The following is a 7,524-nucleotide window of genomic DNA, read 5'->3' as shown; positions in this document are numbered from 1 at the left end:
CTACTGCAACAATCCCTGTTGGTGCATCATCCTTCACTTGTGCCAGATGAGCGTTTTCTGGACCAGAGATGTTGAGAGCTTGTATCTGATCTTCCCAGTCGAATGATTGTGCAACCATAGCCTTCTTATTATTTGGTTGCCCGTTGCGTTTGTTATTTCCCACTGCAACAATCGATTTGTCATTTTTGAGTCTTCTATCGGGATGAGGACAATCACGAGCAAAGTGCCCTGGCTCGTGACAGTTGAAACACCTAAGCTTTCCCTTATTAAACCCAACCTTCCTGTCAGTGCTCATTCCCCAGTTATTTTTACCCGTATTCTTGGCAAATTGCTTTGCCCTAAAGACAGCCATGGCGATTTGCCATGTGATATCCATTTCCTCAACATCCTCAGTATGGATTTGATCAAGATCGGCAGACGATAGTTGAGGAGGAAGTTCTCCGACGACAAGAGCATTGTAACAGTTGATAAGTCCTGCTGCAAAGACAATGTTCTCATCAATTTCTTTTCCCTTTAAGGAAGTAGAGCCCACATTTGAGGGAGCTGGCAAGACAAATTGATTCTGTAGCTGAGGCATAGTTGAGACAGTGGGAGCTGACGGATGATGAAATATCTAAGTTTGTGGAGGTGCATTGAATGGTGATCCTGCAGATGGATAAGAGAAGGAAGACAAAGCATTGTTAGATGAAATGCCAAGGTTTGCAGTTGAGTAAGAGTTGACATGGTTTATCTCTCTTTGCTTGTCATCAATATCACATGCTTTGATGACAGCCATCACTTCAGCCAGGGTTAGGCGATTTAGATCTTTGGTCTTCTTAATCACAGCTACATTCATGTCCCAAGATTTTGGGAGAGCATTCAGTAGCTTCTTGTTGATCTCAGACTTGGTGTAGAAAATCCCTGCTACAGTCATTTCAGTATTGAGAGTTGTAAACCGTTGCAGCTGGGCTTCAAGAGTCTCACCGGGCACATAATTGAACATGTTAAAGCGCTGCCTTAACATGTCTTGGCGACTTTCTCGCATATCTTCATTTCCTTCATAAACTTCAATCAATGCCTCCCATAGAGCTTTGGCAGAAGTATATTCCCTGAAACCTTGTGCAATGTCTGGTGAGAGTGCCATAGTCAAAATGGTCAATGCTTTTTCCTGTTCTTTGATGGTCTCGAAATCTTCATCGGTATAGTTCTCGATTTTCTTATCCACCACTTGTCCCGCGACTGTAGTGGTGATTCTGATAGGATCTTTGATTATGCATTTCCAGACCTTAAAATTCTTCATCTTAATGTATTTTTCGATTCTATACTTCCACTCCGGGAATCCATCAGCAGACATAAGTCGGGGAATGCGCGTAGTTGTCCCCATGACAGCGTCAAGTTCTTGGTATTGAGTTGAATTTTGTGATTCCATTTTTATAAAAATTTAACTGAAATAAGATTTAATTAATTGAAAAATTATTTACCAAAATAAAATTTTAATTTAGGGCCGTAAACTCGAAAATAGGTCCCGGCCGTAAACTCTAGTTTACGGTCAAGAAAAAGTTAGGTTTTTAATTCAGAAATAATTTAAATAATATTTAGCAATCGATTTAACTATAACTTTAAGACCGTAAACTCGAGTTTACGGTCAAGAGATCCTTTTTGATTCCGACTCCGAAAAATAATGGTGTTATTATTATTTAACAGAAAATCGATTTTTCGTGAATAACGGGTTTACGGTCAATGAAAGTTAAATGTAAATGTTCGATTTTTAATTTTAAAATCAACTCAATCAAATGGCAGGATTAGAACTTGATCTCGAAGGCTCAAATGATGTGCAAAATAGCTGTTTTCGGTGGATAATCTTAGGCCGTGAAGAGGAGTTTACGGCCGTAAGCTCAGGCCGTAAAATTTGAAAATCCTTGAATTCGACAGGAAAGAAACCTTCTTTGTTGCTGTGAATACCGATTTAGTTGAAAACGAAGCCGTTGAACGTCTTTGACACTGGTTTCGCTCTGATACCAATTGTAAAGTCCCGAAAATAGATCTACCAATGATCAAAGACAATCACAGATGCAAACACGAAATAACAAGCAAATAAAAGAACAAAAACCAAGCTTGCATACGCTTTAAAGCAATAAAACGTCTGATACAACTTGGAAAATACGAAGGCATCAACAACCAATAAAGTCTGACACCACGCCCTATTTATAGACTCGACTAACAACCGTAAGGAGTTTACGGCCGTAAACACACTCAGATCGTAAACTCAAGACAAAATCATTTCCTTTACACACCCACTACTATTAACTACTATACCTAGACCAAACCACTATACAGGGTCTTTCATTAATAAAACAGAATTGTTATGTTAACAAATCAAATCAGATTAAATGGAGAAGATATTGATGATAAAAGGATTGTTGAGAAAATCTTGAGAAGTTTAACAAGAAAATTTGAATACATTGTGGTTGCTATAGAAGAATCAAAGGATTTAAAAACATTATCTTTGGAAAGTTTAGTGGGTACCTTGCAATCCCATGAATTGAGAATGAGGCAATTTGATGATTCCCCGATGGAACAATCATTTCAAGTTTCAACCAAATTGAAAGGGAAGGAACCTGGAAATGATTTGGGTGAAGATAAAAACAAGGATGATCATGATGGCCGAACTTCCAAGGGAGAAGGATCATTCAAAAGAATACCTTTTCAGAAAAACAATGTTATTATTGTGACAATTATGGTCATATAATGAGGTTTTGCAGGAAGAAGCAACAAGATGAGAGTCAAGAAGATGCCAAGTTCGTGAAGCTGTCCGAGGAGACTATGTTTTTGATGATTGAAGAAGATGATAAAGACTTTGTGGATGATTGTGTTGTTTCATTAAAAGGGTGTGATGCTGTACTAGATGAAAAGATTCTGGGAAATGTTTCTGATGATGTTTTCTGTGATGAATTAGAAGGTGTGCAATGTATGGTTGTGGATGTGTTTGGTGAAGAATGTTTCTGACGATGTTTTCGGGAATCTTGTCTAGCTTAAGGGGGTATGATGGAAAATATAAGCTAGACAAGGGTAGTTTGGTAATTATCTATTAAAATAGTATTTATTAGTATTTATGGTATTTGTTCTAGAACGATTAGGTTGAACAATTATGTTGGTTTGAATGGGTTTCATTTGACCGGTGCATTGGTTGGGATAGTAACTGTCATTTGACAGTTACACATAGGTCTATAAATAGTACTTGTCCATCTAATGTTCTGTAGTTGCAGTAATTAATAAAGAAACGTGTTTTGTGTACAAGGCAACCATTCTTCTTCAATTTTTTCTGTTAAACTCGCTCCAAATTTTGTGTTTTTATTTGATTTGTTTCCAACATGAACGTTGTTTGTTGGGCAAAGCCACCGACAATGTTGCTTGATTGATACTGTCAGCGGTAGCGATTTGTGTTGAATATATTGGCTGGAAATTTGTTGACGGCAATATTTGTGTGCGAAACTGTTGTCCGCACTGCGGCAGAAATGGCGACGATGTACTTCTTAGGCAATGTGGAATCAACGTTGTTGTCATGCTTAAGGGTGTATTTCTCTAGACCGATTGTTGTCCGTTCACCGGAGTTAGAGTCGGCAGCCAAATTGGTTTATCGGTGTTCCTGGTGTTGGAGGATGTGCGTTGAACAAAGTGATAGCTTGTGTTGTTTCTGTGATCGGTTCAATTGATGGTATTAGTTGTACATGACTCAATATTGTGCCACTAGAACCACAAACGGATGGCGCCAATGATGTTATATAGGACCTCCGGTGTAGAACATTTCCACTAGTTATCTTCTATCTTGATGGAGATCTGTATCACAACAAGAAAGAAAGTCATTAGTAGGTCTCTGGGAGAGGATCCCGGGAGGACGCTCTGATGGTCAAGTTAGTCTCTACCGGTAGAGATGTGTATGTGAGTATCCACTTTACCGTTGGAGGCATGCAGACTTATATAGTGAGGTCTTTGGCACGGACCCCGCTCATGGAGACAGGAGTGTCAGACCGAGTCGGGACAATAGCGATGATTGGTAGATCGAACACTTGTCCCCTGCTCAAGCCTTGATATGCTTAACAATGGTAGTGGTGCGTGTATCCTTACTGAAGTTGGCAGGTGCCCGTTTGTCGTTTGAAGGATTTCTCGTGCAGTAACCAGGCCGGACACCGGTTATCGAGTGATAGATTGGACCTGTGGTGAGTCAGTCTGGCTAGTTGGCTACATGCTTAGTTGAGTGGCTAGCGCCTTTGGTACTTCTAGCGTCTTTGGGAGGCATGCTATATATTTCATACAACTCTCTCAATTTTTCCTACCATACATTGAAGTTTACAAAGTTTGATAGAACTCTACAAAACTAATTTATAGTGTTTAGTTAATAGTTAGAAAATTTTCCTTTTTTTCACTGAATAGTTCAATAGTCATTGAACTTCAAATTCATTGAATGCCAATGTGGAATCTCATCGGGGTAAACTTTCATCTATTAAATGAAAACTAAACTTTTTATGTCATTCAACTTTTTTATTGAACTAACCTTTGTGTATGTGTATGCTCTTGGCTTATTTGGGTGATAGATAATGAGTTTCACAATAAGCCCAACAAAACTAAGCACTTGTAGAAAAATAAAATTACATATTAACCAATATTATTTAAACTATTTTGAAGTTTTTTGACGCTCTCAGTTATTGTATTTTAACGTATATGATTAGAGACGACTTAGAAATATGTTGTAACTTCTTTTTATTTATCAATTTAAATAATTAGAGGTTTATTACAAACACTAAAATAGTTGATGAACGAACAAAACTGCACTATCTTCTTCAACACTCAATGTTACAACTGATTATATGATTAGGATTTTACAAAGATCATACGACCGGATGCTATATGAGATTTTGCATTTAATTTTATTTTACTTCTACAGATATCCTTTTTGTTATGGATAACCTACAACACCTGAAGATATAGCTCGAAGACATACTGCTAGCCACAAAAAACTTTGATAAAGAAAATTTCATTGCCAAAGGTGGATTTGGGAGTGTTTATAAGGGTGAACTCCAATCGTCTGATGGAGTCATTGATGTCGCTGTGAAGCGATTGGATCCTGAATCAGAACAAGGGAAACATGAGTTCATGATGGAAATTACAACACTTTCAACTTATAGACACAAAAACCTTGTCTGTCTGGTTGGTTTCTGTGACACAGGCAACGAACAAATACTTGTTTATGAACATGAGAACAGAGGAAGCCTTGACAAATATATACATAACCCAGTCGACCTCACTTCGATGAAACGTCTGAAAATAAGCATTGGCGCTGCTCGTGGATTAAATTATCTTCATGATGAAGTTGGAAAACATATGAAATTCAAGTATGTTCACTTTGTCAGGATATATACTTTAATTAAGCTTCAAATTGCGTCGTAACATTTCAATTTCAATTACGACTTACACTTGTATTTCACTTTTTACAATTCTTTAATTCACTCTTGGTAACTACCTGTTATCTTGTGTCTATACGTTCCTTTTTGCAAAAGTCCTCTCAAAACATCAGAACTTGTTCGGGCTGGAATATGGGGAACTAATCTGCTGGAGGTCCTCAAAATCTTTGGTCTTTTTTACTCGAAAAAAATCATAAACTGAAGATGATATCTATTGATCATGGTGACCTAGTATACTCTCTCATGCTCACTACCGAATCACTGGGTATTCTGTACACTACCAAAAAGGCTGGTGGAAAAACAGTTTCTGAGGTAAACCAATCTTAACAAACTGAAACATTTAAATACAGCTGCTTGCTCATGTGTTTACATAGTAGAAAAAGGAAATTTTGGCGGAATTTATGGCCTTGCAGGCTACTATATTGATGAAATAGGTGTTTACATGAAGGCTTTATCTGATGAAATCACACGAGTTGGAGTCTGGGGATCCAAATCTCCTGGAAGTCCCCAAAACCATTGGTCTTTCAAACTTGAAAGAGATCATCATCTGAAGAAGATAACCATTGATCATGGTAATCTTATATACGCTCTCACTTTCACCACCGAATTTAGAGGTGAAGAGAAAACTTCTGGGAAGGTTGGTGGTTGGAACGGTGGAAATGTTGTCTCTGAGGTACAAACTTCAACTAACGAATCTGTTATGTGTCAAAAGTATTGTCATATTTTTTTTTTTATATGGTTTACTTTTACTTTTCCATAATAACTCAGGTTACGTTTTCCTGGGACGAGGAAATTATTGCTATTTCTGGAATGGTGGCTGTCTCAGGCGGAACTTATCCTGGTTATATAATAATATCATCACTCACATTCATCACCAACAAAAAAACCCATGGACCTTATGGTAGTGTAACCGGGACGCCTTTCACTGTACCATTGGACAAAGAATCATTTGCTGAATTTTATGGTAGGTTTTATATTGATGCCATTGGTGTATATTTGAGGGCTACAATATAACTAACTAACTAAGCATCTTATGCGCTAATTAAGCGTATATATGGAGCTAAGGACATTTTGTTGCTATCAATATTTTGGATCTTTTGACATCAGTCTTTTCATGAACAAGCTTTTGTGGTTTGTTTGTTGGACGTTTTTATAAAAATTATGCAATGTACATATATTGTTCTCCACGTTGATTCGCTTTGAAAGTTATATTGTGTGAACTCTTGCAACCATCCTTCAATTTTGGCTTTACATATAGGTTAGGTTAATGTGAGACCACATAATTTTATGAGACCGCGAGACGCAATCCTAGCCACTCATTTAGTAGATAAATAAAATATTTTTTAAAAGCAAAATAACTGAAAGTTTTCGAAAAAAAATTTTAAATATTATTTTCGGAACTTATATTTTCCAAAAAAAATAAAATTAAAAACCAAATAAAATAAAATAAAATACATTTTTTATATATTCTAGTAGAATATTTGAATATTCTACATATCTCACAAATCTAGTAGAATATTCTAACATTCTAAAAATCACATTAGAATATTTACAGTGTAATATTATATTAGAATATTTCGCGTACTTAAAAAAACGGTAATTTTTTTTAATTTTTTAATTTTTTTTTGTTATTTTTTATTTTTTAGGTAATTAAAGTTCCGAAAATAATAATTAAAAAAGGAATTTTTGAATTTTTTCTATTATTTTTCATTTCAACATTATTTTTAGATTTGGTCTCACAGTTTTACAAAATTAACATCGTCTCAAATAAACATGAATATATATATATATATATATATATATATATATATATATATATATATATATATATATATATAACACAGGGTATGGTTGAGGCCCATTCTAAGCACGATCTACGAAGGGTGACCATGCCGCTTTTTGAGTTAAAAATCAAGAACATGTATATGTATGCATGCATCCAAAAGTGGAAGAACCCAATTAATTCATAGACTCCTTTCTCTCTAACACAACTAACAATAGTTTCATTTTAACAGATTATGTTTTCTCACTGTACTTTGAAAAATCTATCCAAATATAAAAATGATGTTCAAATAAATTGAGGTTT

At 35.9% G+C, this 7,524-nt stretch overlaps 1 pseudogene; it reads left to right on the top strand.

Moving 5' to 3' along the window:
• The first annotated feature begins 2,727 nt into the window (after positions 1–2,727).
• Positions 2,728–6,452, top strand: LOC145067557 (uncharacterized; annotated as a pseudogene).
• The last annotated feature ends 1,072 nt before the right edge of the window (positions 6,453–7,524 follow it).

The sequence above is a fragment of the Lactuca serriola genome, chromosome 8 (genome assembly GCF_051521515.1).
Source record: "Lactuca serriola cultivar US96UC23 chromosome 8, Lser_US96UC23_V15, whole genome shotgun sequence".
Lineage (NCBI taxonomy): Eukaryota > Viridiplantae > Streptophyta > Magnoliopsida > Asterales > Asteraceae > Lactuca > Lactuca serriola.
Note: the sequence above shows the minus strand (reverse complement) of the source record. Positions and strands in the feature narration are given on the sequence as shown.